Raw genomic sequence first — 17,801 nt, 5'->3', positions numbered from 1 at the left:
CAGCCAAACAAACGTCCGCATCTCAAAGCTTCCTATGGGGGTAAAGAGCTGATCCTTCTGAATCACCTTGCTGATCTGCTGGGGCTTCTTTTCAAGCGGAGATAAATAAGCTCTCTCTAGGAGGATTCAACAACGTGGTCTCTATGTGCTTGGAGCATGATATACAGAATGTTCCAATCGATACAAGCTCAGCTTGAAAGACAAGTAAGGCCAACTCGACTTATAAGTTATGGTTATTGTCGTATGGTGTCCGAAGAACCATGTCCGATCACTGGTATTTTTAACAATAAACCAAACACATGCTTATGACTTGGCTTTACCAATAAAACGATTGTTATTTCAAGCAATTTCCTAAACAAAAAAAAGTGTTTCCAACCTTTTTGACTACTCTTTTATCCCTTGGGCAGACGACGTGTTAAAGCCTGAGTAGAAACAGATAGTTACTTCCGCCGGGCTTCTCACAGGCGCTGATGTCCGTCACACACAGCAGACGGCAATAAATGAGTTTAACCATAACGCACACTTAAAGTAGAACGTGTTCCTCAAAGAAACTTAACACGTTATTAAATGCTGACTTGCTAAAAAGGAATCCTTCAACATTGCACACAATTGGGACTAATCCGAAAATATTTTACTGTAGGAAGAATAGGCACCTAGGACCTTTTTAGGATCGTACAGTCAACCAAATCTTAATCACCATCAGGATTAGATTAGGATGATTGTGGGCGATATTAACGTTTAAAATTGCATATCAAATTGGATGTTTTCACATTATCAAACTTTTCCCCAGGGTTGTTGAAGCCAGTCGCCTTGTTTTCACTGCCCCGAAGTCCGTAGAGTCTAGCTCTAGAGTTCGGCACCGCTTTTAGAGTTCCGGCAACTGCCCACATTCACCGATAGACTGAATAAAAAATGTCTTCCGGATTGTTTCTGTATGGATATAAAATACTTATGTTTCTCAATCAACTGTTGCGTGAATGTGTGAATCTGTGTAGCAATATTCGCTAAGAAATCGCAGCGTTGTACGTGATCACAACGGAACGTCTTCCATACAGAAACATGTTAAAACAAGGCAGGGTACCATGGTCAAAAGCCGTGCATTCAGGGGAAAAAAACAAGATCTGAATATTATGTACGCTGCTCAGTCTACTGGATGTTTGCATCTGTGCTGGGGACATTTTGACAAAGTTATTTGTCCAATCGATGACGGGGCTGTCTTTTTTAAGACTCCTCAAAATAAATCTGCAAAATGGATAAATAGAGCTAAAGCTGTCATGTAAATGTGTTTATTTACAAGAAAATTGATGCAGTAAAATTTACATTTGTGGCCAAAATCAAAAATTAGGAAAACGGACAAACCGAAATGATCATGCCAATTATTGTTACCGTTGCATTTATGGTTTAGACTGTGTACTCACCACACTTAAATCGAGGCAATAGTTATTTACCACTGGTATTACAGCAATATAAAATACAAATGATAATGTACAGGCAAAATACTGAATGGCGCCGCAGACCGAGTAAATGGGGCAATCGGAATGTTTGGATTTTAGATGACCTGAACCTGACGTTGAGAATGTCCTCACAGAAGACACCCCTGGTATGTTCACAGATCACAGTCCGTGGGTCTTTGTCGGATGTATTGAAGTAAGTCATCGCAAAGTCCGGTTTTGCCAGTGTTGTGTGTGATAAGTCTAAGTTTTGGCGGCCCTAAGTTTGGTGGATCACTACTAATGAATCAAAACACAAAGATTTCTATTTGATTATGCATATGTAACGCTTATTTAGCCTTGTTATTATTATTATTATTTCATTGTTAATTATTCTATAATGTCACGTTGTAGATTGCCGACCTGTGGGACACACTGATAAGCTTTACCTAACATAATGAATAATCGTCATTTCAATATTGATAAAAGTAGACAATCAACATTTTCCGGCAGGTCCGTACTGTCTGGTTCTATTGCTTGTATTCTGTCACGTCACTTCTGCCCGGAGGTGAAAAGCAGTGGTGGTCAACCAAGCCAAGATGAACTATCAGAGTACAAAGGAGGCTTAAATCTTCAAGCAAAAATCAGATATGTGCAAAAAAATTTAACTATGCAATGGAATGATCCTAATACTTTATCAAAAAAGGGTTTGTTGTGCGATATCAATGATAATCAGTCTGTGGAGTTCCCAGACATGTCGAACTATCTTGTGCTCCAGACATCATTCAGTCGAAAACTTGGAAAAGCACAGAGGTCTTTAGATTATCTGTGTGTGGTTGGGTTAAGGAAATTGGTATCAAGACTCTCTCGGATAAATATGCATAGTTTTTGCTCGGGTAAGGTTGTATTTCGTGGTTTGACTTTGCATCTTTCGAGGACCAGTCCATATAAACAAACTAGAGCCCGACAGCTCGACACTTGAGACTGCATATCCACTTAATAAACTAAAAACTACTGAATCATTACCATATTTGATTGTTGTCCTGTTGTCATATGTACTCGCGAAGACTTAGAAGTATGTTTCCTGACTAAGTATCACTGACCCTGACTTTCTGGGTTTTTTTAATTTACTACAAATAATAACTAGATTATACTTTAATGGGAAATACTAAACAAGTAAAGTATATTAAAAATATATCATTTAACAAAGTGATCACTGCACACTCATGCGTTCTTCGACTTTGCTCCCTTGCACTGGAGTGCGTGCCACTTTTGTCGTCGTCTTTCGTAAAGTCTCGCACTCTTTCGCCCTTCACGATTACTTCTCAAGTGACTCTGAAGAAAAAGTTCATCCTTTTCGCGATTTGGACTGTTCGTACAGCCGAAAACAACGCAAACGTAGGGCATTTTTCTTCGAGGAACAGACCCTGGCTTGTCCACCACGCATATTTGATGAGCCGGACGCCATTCAAATCCAAGCAAAAGTAAATGTTTCAAATGGTAGCATAAAGTTAATCGGCGAGGTTGAAACTAGCCGTTCATCCGTGGACTTTGAACTGATGACAGTTTTAATGGAAACACTGTACACGACAGTTTCTATAAACAAATACATTCTGACACGTTTCAGATGCAACTTCAATCTGGCCATTTCGAGGCTGTAATCAAGTTCACAATGCCTCAAAGGTAGCCATTGTACTGCCTCCTGAAATGGGTTTTCAGTTGAGACAAGGGTTTTCTAATGATTAATTAGCTACTAAAAACGTGTTAGTTTAACACAATTAACACAATGTTGCAGTTGGACCACAGGAGTAATGAGCACCGTCGTCTGTTCCTATACCATTTCCAGCTGAATCAGTCACTTACCGCCTCACTCTTTTAATTGCCGGCTGAAATTTCACTAAACGCCAGCATCTGAGCAGCACTGGGAGCCTGCAGTTTACCCTTGGCTACACCACGGACAGCCAATCGGAGAAGAGACAACCATTCAGACCCTGCGGGCGATTTGGGGTCATCAATGAACCTAACATGTTATTGGACTTGGGTTTATTGGAACTAGGAAACACAAACACTTCCTTCTAGTGAGCCATTTGCTTTACAGTACATCAGTCAGACTTTGAGCTACTTGCGTCTCAGCAGACGAGTAAATGGGGCATATTAATAGAAGTATAAAGATGATGTAATGGTGATAGCAACTGCTTGCTCTATCGCGTGTTCCGCGGTTGCACTCACGTCAGATAGACGCTTTGTTCATTCCGCACTAACTTAAAAGGAGTTTGTTGTCGTGCATGTAAGCCTCGTTTTGTGGTAGTGGGCAATAAACAGGATTGCGGTCTTTTCGTTTCCCCAAAGTGCTCTCTGAGGGGCCCACGTTCGGAGTTGGCGTTAGCCACGGACGATACTGATGACACAGTAACTATCTTGCAATTTGCTTATCTTAGGTCTGGCAGGTGTGCTCCAAGTAATTAATTTGGTATCAAAACAAAGATTTGATGACATGCCACCATCACATGTTCCTTTTAAGCTCGCCTTCCAGTCTCCCAGGTAGGCAGCAAACCCAGAAGCGAAAGAGGCTTTGGCGTTGGCCTCAATCTACATGGGGGGAGGTGGGTTAATACTTTATTTCCTTTTTTCTGTCCAAAAAAAAAAATATATATATATATATATATATATGTGTGTGGATTGGCCCTCCATGGGCTGCAGCTGACGCCTTTACAGAGTGGGAGGAGGCGAGAACTGCGCTTGAACAACGTGACTGGCGCCTGGGAGCAGGGCAGCAGAGGATGGAGGCAAGGCAATGCAAGTGCGACCCCTGCTGGCGACAAGAGGGGAAGCCTCCTGCACCCCGCGGACAACTGTCTTCTGAAGACACTATATCCACCCCCCAAAAGCCCAAAGCCAGCGTTCTAACACGGTTTTGACCAAAAAAAAATTTGATTCCAGTTTATGAACTCACCAATAAGAAACTGAATGTTTTGCTCTATTCACCAATGCATTACTATTTGTTCACCCTGCACATATTATGGATTTAAGTACTTATTAGTTACTCACTCATATGCATTGTTTACATTGGACAATAAGAGCAGAGTCTACCAAGTCCAATTCGTTGTACGTGAAACATAACTTGGTCATTAAAGCTGGTTCTGATCCTGACCTGGCATGGAGTGGGTACCAACTAAAAGTTGTGCCAGCGACCAATTTGAGTAAAAGCCGCAGATTTTAGTTCATTTTAACGGTCTGTGTCACAAGAGATGTCTGATCAACCATGCCTTTCATGCCGAATTCATGGTCAAAGTAACGGATTCTAGAAGACGAGGGGGGGTGCACCTACAGAGGTGGGTTGTGTACCCAATCTCACTGCGCCAACACGATGAATTAGAAGCTAATTAGAGCGCATCATCCATGCAGAGGGTTTTTTTTTTTTTTTTGGCACAATCTTTTATTGTTTCTTATTCAAATTAGACAGATGTTTGTGCCTGGTGTGGTGTGGGTGCCGCACTTTGGCTCGGGGACGCCTGTGGGGAACCCGGTCCGAGGAGAGCACCAGCAAAGAAAAATAGGCGTGGGATCCCCGGCATGCGGAACACGGAGGGGGGGGAAAATGCCAAAGTACTTACAGCGTCTCCCTTCCACGGAGCTCCAAAACAGTGGCGTGAGATGACATTGCAACGGTCCCCTTACAGCCTCGTATGGTGCTCACTCTCAAACCCTGCACAACAGGAGGGGGGGGGGGGGGGGGGACAAACCACCAAATATCGGGAGAGCGATAATTTCCACCGTGCCAAAAAAAAAAAAAAAGAGTGGAATTCCAGGTTGTTCTCACTTTGTGACGGCAAAGAACGTCAACGTTGTAGTAATCCAGTCTTCATTGTGCGTGCGCCTGCGGCTGATGCTGCACTGCAATCTCTGCTGGCCCCGCCGCGCATGGTGGGGGGGGCTCGAGCCGCCTCTGCCAGATCACAGCGCTCGGTCTCTTGTCATTGCCGTCCCGGGGCTGAGGAGAAGGGAAGAGGCAGGCTGGACGCGCACGTTCGCGGACCAGTAGAGAGATCCCGCAGCCCGCAGAGAGCGTGCATGTGACCCGCTCTCTCTCTCAAAACCCCCACCGCCCCTCAACCCTCTCGTCGCGCGCGTTTTGTGTTTACGGGATGTGTGCGCCGAGTGTGCACTCGTGCGCGCTCTGCAGAGACGTTGGCAGCTGGAAGGATGGACGGACTCTTGGTGGTTCTCGCCAATCTGCATGCGCTAAAGCGCCTTTCAGGAGGGGGAGAGTTGGGGTGAATCGCACATCCTGCGCTTCTCCTGGAAAAAGGGACTGCTTTACTCCTGATAGGTCTTTAGGGGAACGGTGCGCTGTGGAGTCGATCCGACCTGGCAAAGTGGGGAAACAGCAGAGCTGATGAATGGTGCAACAAGCAATGGTGCATAGAAGAGGGATCAATGCTGAGGAAAGTCAACTCCTGCATCTTCACCCACTCGTGAATACAGAACAGTCAGGGCTACACATTAGAGATGCGCGGATAGGCAATTTATCTCATCCGCAACCGCGTCAGAAAGTCGTCAACCATCCGCCATCCACCCGATGTAACGTTTGATCAGAACTGCATCCGCCCGCCATCCGCCCGTTGTTATATATCTAATATTAATTTAAAAAAAAAAAAAGGGTGAAAACTACGCGAATTGCACCTTGTGCAGACAAGATTTTTCGATCGGACACGGAGGAATTAGCGATGTAAAAGACCACGTTGGGACAAAAAAACACAAGTCTAATGCCGTTGCTAGCGATACAAGTGGAAAACTTTCAACGTTTTTCGTCGCCCAAACAGATTCTTTGGATGTGATAAATGCCGAAGTTTTATTTACGGAGGCAATAATTGAGCATGGACTTCCAATTGCACTGGCTGATCACATGGGACAGTTAATAATGTAATGCAACCTTTAAAAATCATTACGCGGTGATCGCGATCCCAAAAATAAACTTTTCTTGCATGATAATGTCCAGAAAAATTTGCTTTATATTACTATAGAGTCCTTTTAACGAATGAGTTTGATGGTTTATCACAAACCTTAAATGAAATTCCATGGCCACTGTCCTGCTCTCTATATCAACCAGGGTGAGCCCCACCCCTTTCGTGAGCGCACTGAGCGCGGAGTGACCCCTTTTACGCGCCCCCGGCAACAGGGGTGGCAAGCAGGTAAGCTGCGCGGGCGGAGCGCGCGGAGTGACCCATGTTACGAGCCCCCGGCCACGGGGGTGGCGGGCAGGTAAGCTGCTTACCTGCTGCGCGTGACGCCGGCCGCGTCGAAAGCGGACGAGGCGGGGTGTCGGTGCGGTGGGCGCGGTAGTGACCCTGGACGTGCGTCAGGCCCTTCTCGCGGATCGCCTCAGCTACGGCTCCCGGTGGGGCCCTCTCCGGGGAAGGGGCCTCGGTCCCGGACCCCGGCGAGGCGTCGGGGGCCTTCTCCGCTCCGTAAAAGTGTCCATCTCTTCTTTTTTTTTCTTCTGTTGTGGCATATGCAGCAGGTGCCTGCTCGTTTTTCGTATGTGGGTAACAACATTTAACTATGTATATATATTTCCCAATTGGTTTAACTGCCACCCGCAAAAAAAAAAAATACAAAAAAAAATAAAAAAAATATCTAATTAATCCGCCCGACCCGACCCGCGAGCGGATAAAATCTTATTTTTTTTTATTTCATCCGCCCGATCCGCGGATAATCCGCGGACTCCGCGGTTGTGTCCGCAAACCGCGCATCTCTACTACACATTCATGAAATCTTACAGCTTATCCTGCAGAATCACGCCTGAGCCAGAACCCACCTCAGCGGACTTTAGGCAAGAGGTACAACCTGGAGCAACCACCAAACAACAACAATTCACGCCAGATTCCATGGACAATGTCTCCAAGGAACTGAACATGACCATGCAGATGGCCGATACCGGCAAAAACTGTATCACTATGGCCTTGTTCACACTGCAGGTCAATTCCATCGTTTATTTTGTTGTTTTGTTTGGAATTTTTTAAAGGCTGTGTGAACAGTGCAATTCCGATTTGTTTACATATCTGTCCCAGAGCTCTTTCGTATGTGGAAACATAGGCGACGATCTACATTTTTGCCAGTGGGTGCTCGGTGTGTGTATTTAAAAAAAAAATAGACGTTTAGCAAAGTTAATATCCCATATGATTTGTGGCTTTATTATTTTGTAAAACGGACCAAACTCGCCACAAAATTAACTACAACAAAATCGATTTTTCAAAAATAATTTTAAAGATTGAAAGTTGCCATTAATCCCACGTGGGTGCTGGGCATTGTCCGTGTGATAGATGTTTGGAAAATAGTAGTTTTTTATTTTACTTAGACTTAGACTTAGACTTAGACTTCCTTTTTATTGTCATTCAAATTTGAACTTTACAGCACAGATAATAACGAAATTCCGTTACATAATCTCATGGTAGTGCAGGATAAAAAAGCAATAAGGTGCATATATAAATAAATAAATAAATATAAATAATATATATAATACATATATAAAATAAATAAATATATATAAATAAATATATAGATTACTGTACAGATAAATATATTGCACTTATTCACATGCGTCCACGTTTATGGATGTATGTTATATTGTCTTTTTTATTCCAGCGAGTGAATCCATTTTGGGGGCAATTGAGGGGATCATTTAATTATGATGCGTTCAAGAGTCTTACGGCCTGAGGGAAGAAGCTGTTACAGAACCTGGAGGTTCTGCTTCGGAAGCTGCGGAACCTCTTTCTAGAGTCCAGCAGTGAAAACAGTCCTTGGTGGGGGTGGGAGGAGTCTTTGCAGATTTTCTGAGCCCTGGTCAGGCAGCGGCTTTTTGCGATCTCCTGGATAGGAGGAAGAGGAGTCCTGATGATCTTTTCCGCCGTCCTCACCACTTTCTGGAGAGACTTCTAGTCTGAGGCATTGCAGGCTCCAGTCCAGACAGAGATGCAGTTGGTCAGCAGGCTCTCTATAGTGCCTCTGTAGAATGTGGTGAGAATGGGGGGAAGGGAGCTGTGCTCTTTTCATCCGACGCAAAAAGTGCACGCGCTGCTGAGCTCTTTTTACAAGAACTCCGGTGTGTAGGGACCAGGTTATATTGTCAGTTATCTTGAAAACAAATTAAAGTAATATAACATATTGTAATCCGCAGAAGAAATCACACAAAGTCCAACGCTCTTTTTAACTCTTATTGCCAATCTTATGATAACAAACGGCACAATTCCAACAGGTTTTACCTTCCGTGCAAACACTTTCGTCTTCCCGGGCACACAACAACGCTTCCTCGTTCTCCACCAATCAGCTTTCAGGCAAGGATGGTGTGTTTGCAAACATGGGAAAAACTGACATCAAATCCAAAACAAACAAACATAAAAAATTTGCATGAGCTGGTTGTTAAAGTATGAATTGATATATACAGGCTATTTTTTGCGCACTATTGTAAATGATGTACCGAAAACATAGCTATTTTTTACTTTTATTATCAATCTTGTGATAACAAACGGCATAATTACAACAGGTTTTACCTTCCGTGCAAACACTTTTGCGCTTCCCCGGACTCACAACAACGCTTCCTCATTCTCCGCCAATCAGCTTTCAGGCCAGGATGGTGTGTTTGCAAACATGGGAAAAACTGACATCAAATCCAAACCACACAAACATAAAACATTAACATGAGCTGGTCGTTACAGTATGAATCGATATATACAGGCTATTATTTGCGAACTATTGTAAGTGATGTACCGAAAACGTAGCTATTTTTAACTTTTATTACCAATCTTATGATAACAAAGGGCACAATTCCAACAGGTTTTACCTTCCGTGCAAACACTTTCGCGTTTCCTCGAACTCACAACAACGCTTCCTCATTCTCCGCCTTGCTTTCAGGCAAGGATGGTGTGTTTGCAAACATGGGAAAAACTGACATCAAATCCAAAACAAACGAACATAACAAATTTGCATGAGCTGGTTATTAAAGTGTGAATTGATATATACAGGCTATTTTTTGCGCACTATTGTAAGTGATGTACCGAAAACATACCTATTTTTTACTTTTATTATCAATCTTGTGATAACAAACGGCACAATTCCAACAGGTTTTACCTTCCGTGCAAACACTTTTGCGCTCACAACAACGCTTCCTCATTCTCCGCCAATCAGCTTTCAGGCCAGGATGGTGTGTTTGCAAACATGGGAAAAACTGACATCAAGTCCAAACCACACAAACATTAACATGAGCTGGTCGTTACAGTAAGAATCGATATATACAGGCTATTATTTGCGAACTATTGTAAGTGATGTACCGAAAACGTAGCTATTTTTTACTTTTATTACCAATCATATGATAACAAATGGCACAATTCCAACAGGTTTTACCTTCCGTGCAAACACTTTCGCGTTTCCTCGAACTCACAACAACGCTTCCTCATTCTCCGCCAATCAGCTTTCAGGCAAGGATGGTGTGTTTGCAAACATGGGAAAAACTGACATCAAGTCCAAACCACACAAACATAAAACATTAACATGAGTTGGTTGTTACAGTATGAATTGTATATATAGGCTATTATTTGCGCACTTTTGACAAGTGATGTACCGAAAACGTAACCACCGGGAAAAAAACTTTGATCGCAGAAAACAGTGCTACCGAAACCGGATGTAAACAAAATGCACACCATTGTGACTGTCAGGAGCGTTGTCAGCATGTCTGTGATGTGGACATAATTTTTATATATATCGCAGATATACCCGCGGACAGCCATCTACAAAATGTGCAAATATTAAGAGGACAGTGGCGGCTTTTAAAAATAGAAACACCAGAAGAAGATGCTAGTTGTTTTTAATAAAAACAATCCATTAAAAAGTCTGTAAACATTTGAAAAAATCTCAGCAAAGTACATTGTACAAAAAAAGCAACAATTGAAAACTTGGAAAAACGATAAAACAATGTCAAAACTAATTATTAACAGATTTGTTTAAATGTATGTATACATCTTCTGAGACTTTTTTAAGAAAATCATATTACCATGGCAAATTATTTGATGACGTAGTGGTGACCACACCCCCACCGCCACAGATATCTTGGCAGTTTAGGGGAAACCATGGTCATATTCATACCAAAGACAATAACAATAGGACCCATTACCTCGCTGCTTGGCACTTAGCATCAAGGGTTGGAATTGGGGGTTAAATCACCAAAATAATTCCCGAGCACGGCCACCGCTGCTACTCACTGCTCCCGTCACCTCCCAGGGGGTTGAACAAGGGGATGGGTCAAATGCAGAGAGTAATTTCACCACACCTCGTGTGTGTGTGACGCTCAGTGGTACTTATTTATTCGCCACAATACATGGTTGGAAAATAAATAGCAGGAGAAAATCAAATGAAACTTTCACCACTCCGGTTTCCGACTGCTCGCCCCTCAGACATGCTCTTCAAGCAGACATCGGAGAAAATAATCCAGTAAAACTGCCATAGCCAAAATACTTTTCTTCCTTGGGTTCAGAAAATGTTGAATTTGACCGCAGAAAACCGTTTAAATTGCCACAAAAACGCCAGAACTGAAGACCAGGCAGATTGCGTTCACATTAGACAAGGCTTTTTTGGGGGGGCGGGGGGAGAATGTGAACGCCCACCCAAAAAAAGATCGGATTCGACCAAAAAAATCCAATTCAGACCTGCAGTGTGAACGTAGCCTACTATGGTGTTTTAAATTGGTCGATATCGATAATTATATACAACCTGTAACAATAAATCAACTCTTTATTGATCAAACGGCACAATTGTCCTCCCATGCAGCTTAGATCTACTTCCTGTCCTTGTCTACGATGCTAAGCCTTCAGGGTAAAGTACCGTATTTTTCGGACTATAAGGCGCACTTAAAATCCTTTCATTTTCTCAAAAATCAACAGTGCGCCTTATTACCCGGTGCGCCTAATGTACGGATTCATTCTGGTTGTGCTTACCGACCTCGAAGCAATTTTATTCGGTACATGGTGTAATGATAAGTGTGACCAGTAGATGGCGGTCACACATAAGAGGTAGGTGTGGACCGCAGGTTGACGCCGCCAGTTCAATAAATGACGCTAGCAAGTAAGCTTAAAACGTTGATGTTCCATTGAGAATATAGAACATTACACATGGCGCTCATTTTTTTAGTACGACTTTGGTAAGCTATGACGCCGCACCGCAGACTTACGGCGACCATAGTCAGACGTACTGTGCTTCAACATACGGGTATTATTATGGTGCGTGTATAAGGCAAGACGTTATCTGGCATTTTGTTTCGCAATATTATGCGAAACCAACTTTTCTTACCTGTTGGTGCCTGCTGATGTGTATTCGGGATCTGCATAAGTCCCGAAAATATGCGTGCGTCCGCCATTGTAGTCAATAAGCCCCTACTTGTTCTCTATCCTCTCGTTGTGGGTCATTGATCCTCTACTCTCAAGTAGTGTACAGTTCTAACTTATATCTGTCAGTAGACTTGCTATGGAAGGGCTAAAAACTAACGGTACAACAAAGACGACGGGGAGAAGACGCTGTCAAAGTGGAGGCACGTAAATAAGAGCCCACAAAATGACGCATCCTGAAGAGACTGTCAGAAAGTGACTTGAAGATGATCTGTAAAACATAATCTATGCAACATTTTGACAAAAGAACCACCATTACATGTTATGTAGACCACAAGGAAGAGAATCATAAAATTACCCCTTTAATGCGCCCGATGCTCCGAAAAATACGGTAGTATATAAACTTTTACTACCCAGTTTACTAATTGTATTTTGTTGTTGTGTTTTATGTATTTAGTTTGACTTTCATTCGTCCAGGGAAAAACAAGCAAGAACCAATTTTAATTGGCAATGCTGACGTAGCAAAGAAGCACCATTAACATGTTAGAGATATTGAAGTGTGATAAACTCTCACTGTTTTTCATTTAACAACAACAAAAACAGTTCACGAATGCTATTAAATGGGTCGGAACATAAACAAATGTTTAAGAAGGACAAATATTTTTCAAGTGTAAAACATACAAGGAGAATGTCAGCAACTTCCACATTTTATGTTAAAGCCTAAATCTAAAATGGAACAAATTCATGTTTGCCCTCAAAATTCTACACAAAATACCTCATCATGACAATGTGAAAGGGTTTTCCAAAAAATTTTTTATTAATAATTAAAAAGATGAAAAACAATGCACATGTACATGAGTATTCACAGCCTTTTCTCAATACTTCTTTGATCCAGTTTTGGCAGCAAATATACTTGTAGTCCCAAGTCATTTTGAATCTGATACATATTACAGATATAGCGCCTCTCAAGCTCCATCAGATTGGATGGGACGCGTTGGTTTTCGCCCAGTATGTAATTATTCTAACTTAACAGACATTTAGCGTTTGAACTCTTTCAAACCTTTTTTAAATCAAAGCCATTCAACATTCAAAACCGTTTCTACTTTCAGTCTACACCCCATCATCTGCGTTTTCAGTTCAGCTTCAAAGTAGAGCTGCAAATTTAGATTATTTTAATAATCGAGTAATATATCGATTAGTTTATTAACATATTTCAAGTATCGTAAATTTCGGACTATAAACCGATACTTTTTTCCTACACTTTGAACCCTGCGGCTAGTTTTGGGATTTGTCTACGCTGACCGCCATCATAAAAAAAACAAAAAACAAGCAAAAACACAGAGAATGTGTTGTATTGCTTGTTCATTCACTGCAGGTGCTGCACTGTCCTTTCATTTCATTTAAAGGCGAGTGCCGTTCTGTTTTCTAAGATGTCCATAGCGTTTCTACTCATATGGATTCTTCATTCATTATTCCTGTCAGGTTTGTCACTGACAGTTTGGTTATGTTTTGAGTTTTTCCTCTGTCTGTCTTTATTTCCTGTCAGCGCTTTTATTTTGGTTGTTTGTTTGTTTCCTGCTTGTCTCCCTGAGCCCTGCTTCCCCTCAGCTGCGGCTGATTGGCACCTGGCCACACCTGGTGTCAATCAGCCAGCTACTATTTAAACCTGCCTTCCCATCCAGTCTGTGCTGGAGTATTGTTGATTGTCGCTAATGATTGTCAATGTCATCATTGTAGCTGTGTCTACTTCTGTTCACTCTGCTCATGTCATAGTTCCTTCGTGTCACAGTAAGTGTTTTTGTTTCTTGTCCACAGTTAGCCTTTGTGCTAGTTTTTGTTCATAGCCAAGTTTGTTCTCCGCCTTGTGCGCGCCTTTTGTTTGTACCCTTTTGTTTGTTCTTGGTTATAGTGTTAAATTAAATCATGTTTTCCTGCTCAATGCCTGCCACCATCTCTGCATCTTGGCGTTCGTCACCCACACCTTGTGACAATTCCCAGCAACGTTCCTAAGTTTTACAATATAACTAAAACAATTCTTAATCACTAAACCGTCCCATGTGTAATGTCTGTAGGCGTGTTTTCATGCATATCGTAATGTAACAAAGCTATCTTTGATAACACTAGCTAATATGCTAACACGTTTACATGTGTCTGTGTTAGTATTATTAACTTACGGCATTTCCTCAGTAAATTCACGAAAACATAGCTAGTGGGTCCATGACGACGACTTCTGTTTTGTTTGCTCGGCCGTTTTACTACTGTGTTACAGACACCGTTGGTAAACAATTAAGGTACATAAACAAACATTTAGAGAATATTTCTGCGTAAATAACTCATTTCGGAACATATATATATACATATATATATATATATATATATATATATATATATATAACTGCGGCTTATAGTCCGGTCCGGCTAATATATGGAAAATATTTGCCAGCTACTGTATCAAAAGCTCGCGGCCCAATTTTGAGTACCGTAAATTCCGAATTATACGCTTTGAACCGTGGGGCTGATAAAACGGTGCGGCTAATTTATGTATTTTTCTTCGCTAACCGCCATAATGCAAATAGTTTTCACTAGACACATCCAAAGACAACTAAAAGGTGCGTTATTGTGTGTGCTATGGCGCCATCTTTTGGACTGGTTTGCTCACTGCGGGTGCGGCTGGGTGAATGGGAATTCCTGCTGTTTAAAGCTTTGAACCAGAAGTACAATTGCCGTTTCGACTTCTAATCGTCCACAGCGTTTCTACTCATATCGTCATTCATCACTCCAAGCAAGTTTTACAATATAACTAATACAAATCATACTTACTAAAGCGTCCCACGTGTGACGTCTGTTTTCATGCATATTTGTACTTGTTATCGTAATGTAATTGATTGATTGATTGAAACTTGTATTAGTAGATTGCAAAATACAGTACATATTCCGTACAATTGACCACTAAATGGTATTACCCGAAAAAGTTTTTCAACTTGTTTAAGTCCACGTAAATCAATTTATGGTACAAATATATTCTATCATCATAATACAGTCATCACACAAGTTAATCATCAGAGTATATACATTGAATTATTTACATTATTTACAATCCGGGGGTGGGATGAGGAGGGTTTAGTTGATATCAGCACTTCAGTCATCAACAATTGCATCATCAGAGAAATGGGCATTGAAACAGTGTAGGTCTGACTTGGTAGGATATGTACAGCGAGCAAAGAACATAGTGAGTTCAGAAAGCATAAGAACAAGTATATACATTAGAAATCATTATTTACATTTAGTTATTTACAATCCGGGGAGTAATCAACCTAGCGTTGTTAGCATTAGCTAATATGCTAACACGTTTGCAAGTGTCTGTGTCAGTATTATTAACTTACAACGGCATTCTTTTTCTATTGTTTCACTTTCACAAATTCCTCAGTAAATTCACCAAAATGTCATCGCGGAGTTATTGAGTCTGTTTAGCTGATTGGAGAGCTAGCTTGCGCAGCTAGTGGGCCCATGACGATGACTTCTGTTTTGTTTGATCAGCCGTTTTACTGCCGTGTTACAGGCACCGCCCGGAAACAATTACGTTTTAAAACATTGATTTAGTCTACGACACTAATAAATTTGACGAAAATCAATGCATCTAACGATTTTTTCTCCAAAATGCTGTAAACCAATTGTTTTTTTACTGCATGCCGTCTTTTTCTTAAAATAAAACATGTTACCAACCACACTTCTGAGTAGTAATCGTAATACATTACATGCTTGGAACACTTGAAATGCCATAAATTCCGGATTATAAACTATAAACTTTTTTCCTACTCGTTGACCCGTGCGGCTTATAAAACGGTGCAGCTAATTTGTGGATTTTTTTTCTTCGCTGACGGCCGTGATGCAAATAGTTTTCATCAAACAAATGCAAAGACAAGTTCGCTCACTGCAGGTGCTGCTTGGTGAATGTAAATACCTGCTTCCTTTGAGCCGGAACTAGACCTGCCGTTCCGTTTGGAGAGTTAAATCCCGCAGCTCGCGGGTCCATGACGATGACTTCTGTTTTGTTTGATCAGCCATTTTACTGCCGTGTTAGACAATTAAGGTATGTAAATAAACATTTACAGAATATTTCTGTGTAAATAACTCATTTCACAACGTATATATCTGCGGCTTATAGTCCGATGCGGCTTATATATGGGGGAAAAAATTGGGGGACCCGCCCAAAACGTATAGCATTGGGCCTGCATGTCCCACTGTTAATGCAAAAGGGACTCAAGTAGTTAAGTTGGAAGAGCTACAATTACTTTCAGGGTTATTAAACCCCAAAATCTGACCTCCATAAGTCAGCTCGACCTGACATTTCTCACACAGCTCAGCAAACTCCACTAAACCTCCACACAGTTCGTTTACTTCATGTGCTGCTTGGTGAATGTGAATTCCTGCTGTTTAAACCTTTGAACCGGAAGTAAACCCACCATTCCGTTTGGAGAGTTAAATCCCACATCTCGCGGGTCCATGACGATGAGTTCTGTTTTGTTTGATCAGCCGTTTTACTGCCGTGTTACAGCCAATTAAGGTATGTTGATAAACATTTACAGAATATTTCTGTGTAAATAACTCATTTCACAACGTATATATCTGCGGCTTATAGTCCGATGCGGCTTATATATTGGAAAAAATGTGGGGACGAGTTTGTTTACTTCAGGTGCTGCTTGGTGAATGTGAATTCCTGCTGTTTAAACCTTTGAACCGGAAATAGACTCGCCATTCCGTTTAGAGAGGTAAATCCCGCAGTTCCTGGGTCCATGACGATGACTTCTGTTTTGTTTGTTCAGCCATTTTACTGCCGTGTTACAGACAATTAAGGTATGTAAATAAACATTTACAGAATATTTATGTGTAAATAACTCATATCACAACGTATACATCTCCGGCTTATAGTTCGATGCAGCTTATATATGGAGAATTATTTTTGGGGGACGAGTTTGTTTACTTGAGGTGCTGCTTGGTGAATGTGAATTCCTGCTGTTTAAACTTTTGAACCGGAAGTAGACCCACCGTTCCGTTTGGAGAGTTAAATCCCACAGCTAGCGAGTCCATGACGATGACTTCTGTTTTGTTTGATCAGCCGTTTTACTGCCGTTTTACAGCCAAATAAGGTATGTTAATAAACATTTACAGAATATTTCTGTGTAAATAACTAATTTCACAACGTATATATCTGCGGCTTATAGTCCCATGCGGCTTATATATGGAAAAAAAATTGGGGACGAGTTTGTTTACTTCAGGTGTTGCTTGGTGAATGTGAATTCCTGCTGTTTAAACCTTTGAACCGGAAGTAGACCCGCCATTCCGTTTGGAGAGGTAAATCCCGTAGCTTGTGGGTCCATGACGATGACTTTTGTTTTGTTTGTTCAGCCATTTTACTGCCGTGTTACAGACAATTAAGGTATGTAAATAAACATTTACAGAATATTTATGTGTAAATAACTAATTTCACAACGTATATATCTGCGGCTTATAGTCCGATGCAGCTTATATATGGAGAATTATTTTTGGGGGACGAGTTTGTTTACTTCAGGTGCTGCTTGGTGAATGTGAATTCCTGCTGTTTAAACCTTTGAACCGGAAGTAGACCCGCCATTCCGTTTGGAGAGGTAAATCCCGCAGCTCGTGGGTCCATGACGATGACTTCTGTTTTGTTTGTTCAGCCATTTTACTGCCGTGTTACAGACAATTAAGGTATGTAAATAAACATTTACAGAATATTTCTGTGTAAATAACTTATTTCACAACGTATATATCTGCGGCTTTTAGTCCGATGCCGCTTATATATGGAGAATTATTTTTTGGGGACGGGTTTGTTTACTTGAGGTGCTGCTTGGTGAATGTGAATTCCTGCTGTTTAAACCTTTGAACCGGAAGTAGACCCACCATTCCGTTTGGAGAGTTAAATCCCACAGCTAGCGGGTCCATGACGATGACTTCTGTTTTGTTTGATCAGCCGTTT

The 17,801-nt window shown here is 41.5% G+C and overlaps 1 protein-coding gene across 2 annotated transcripts in view; it reads right to left on the bottom strand.

Moving 5' to 3' along the window:
- The window catches only part of grin2aa (glutamate receptor, ionotropic, N-methyl D-aspartate 2A, a), a 486,150-nt gene extending 480,441 nt beyond the window's left edge, over positions 1 to 5,709 (bottom strand). The window contains exons 1-2 of one of the 2 annotated variants that reach the window (XM_061981594.1): positions 5,251 to 5,709; positions 5,045 to 5,136 (exon numbers count right to left, since the gene is read on the bottom strand). The gene's annotated coding sequence lies outside the window, so the exon portion shown is untranslated. Of the gene's footprint in view, positions 1 to 5,044 lie in introns of both variants that reach the window. The other variant, XM_061981593.1, reaches the window with a different exon arrangement.
- Positions 5,710 to 17,801: the final 12,092 nt, after the last annotated feature.

The sequence above is a fragment of the Nerophis lumbriciformis genome, linkage group LG24, assembly GCF_033978685.3.
Source record: "Nerophis lumbriciformis linkage group LG24, RoL_Nlum_v2.1, whole genome shotgun sequence".
Classification (NCBI taxonomy): domain Eukaryota; kingdom Metazoa; phylum Chordata; class Actinopteri; order Syngnathiformes; family Syngnathidae; genus Nerophis; species Nerophis lumbriciformis.
Note: the sequence above shows the minus strand (reverse complement) of the source record. Positions and strands in the feature narration are given on the sequence as shown.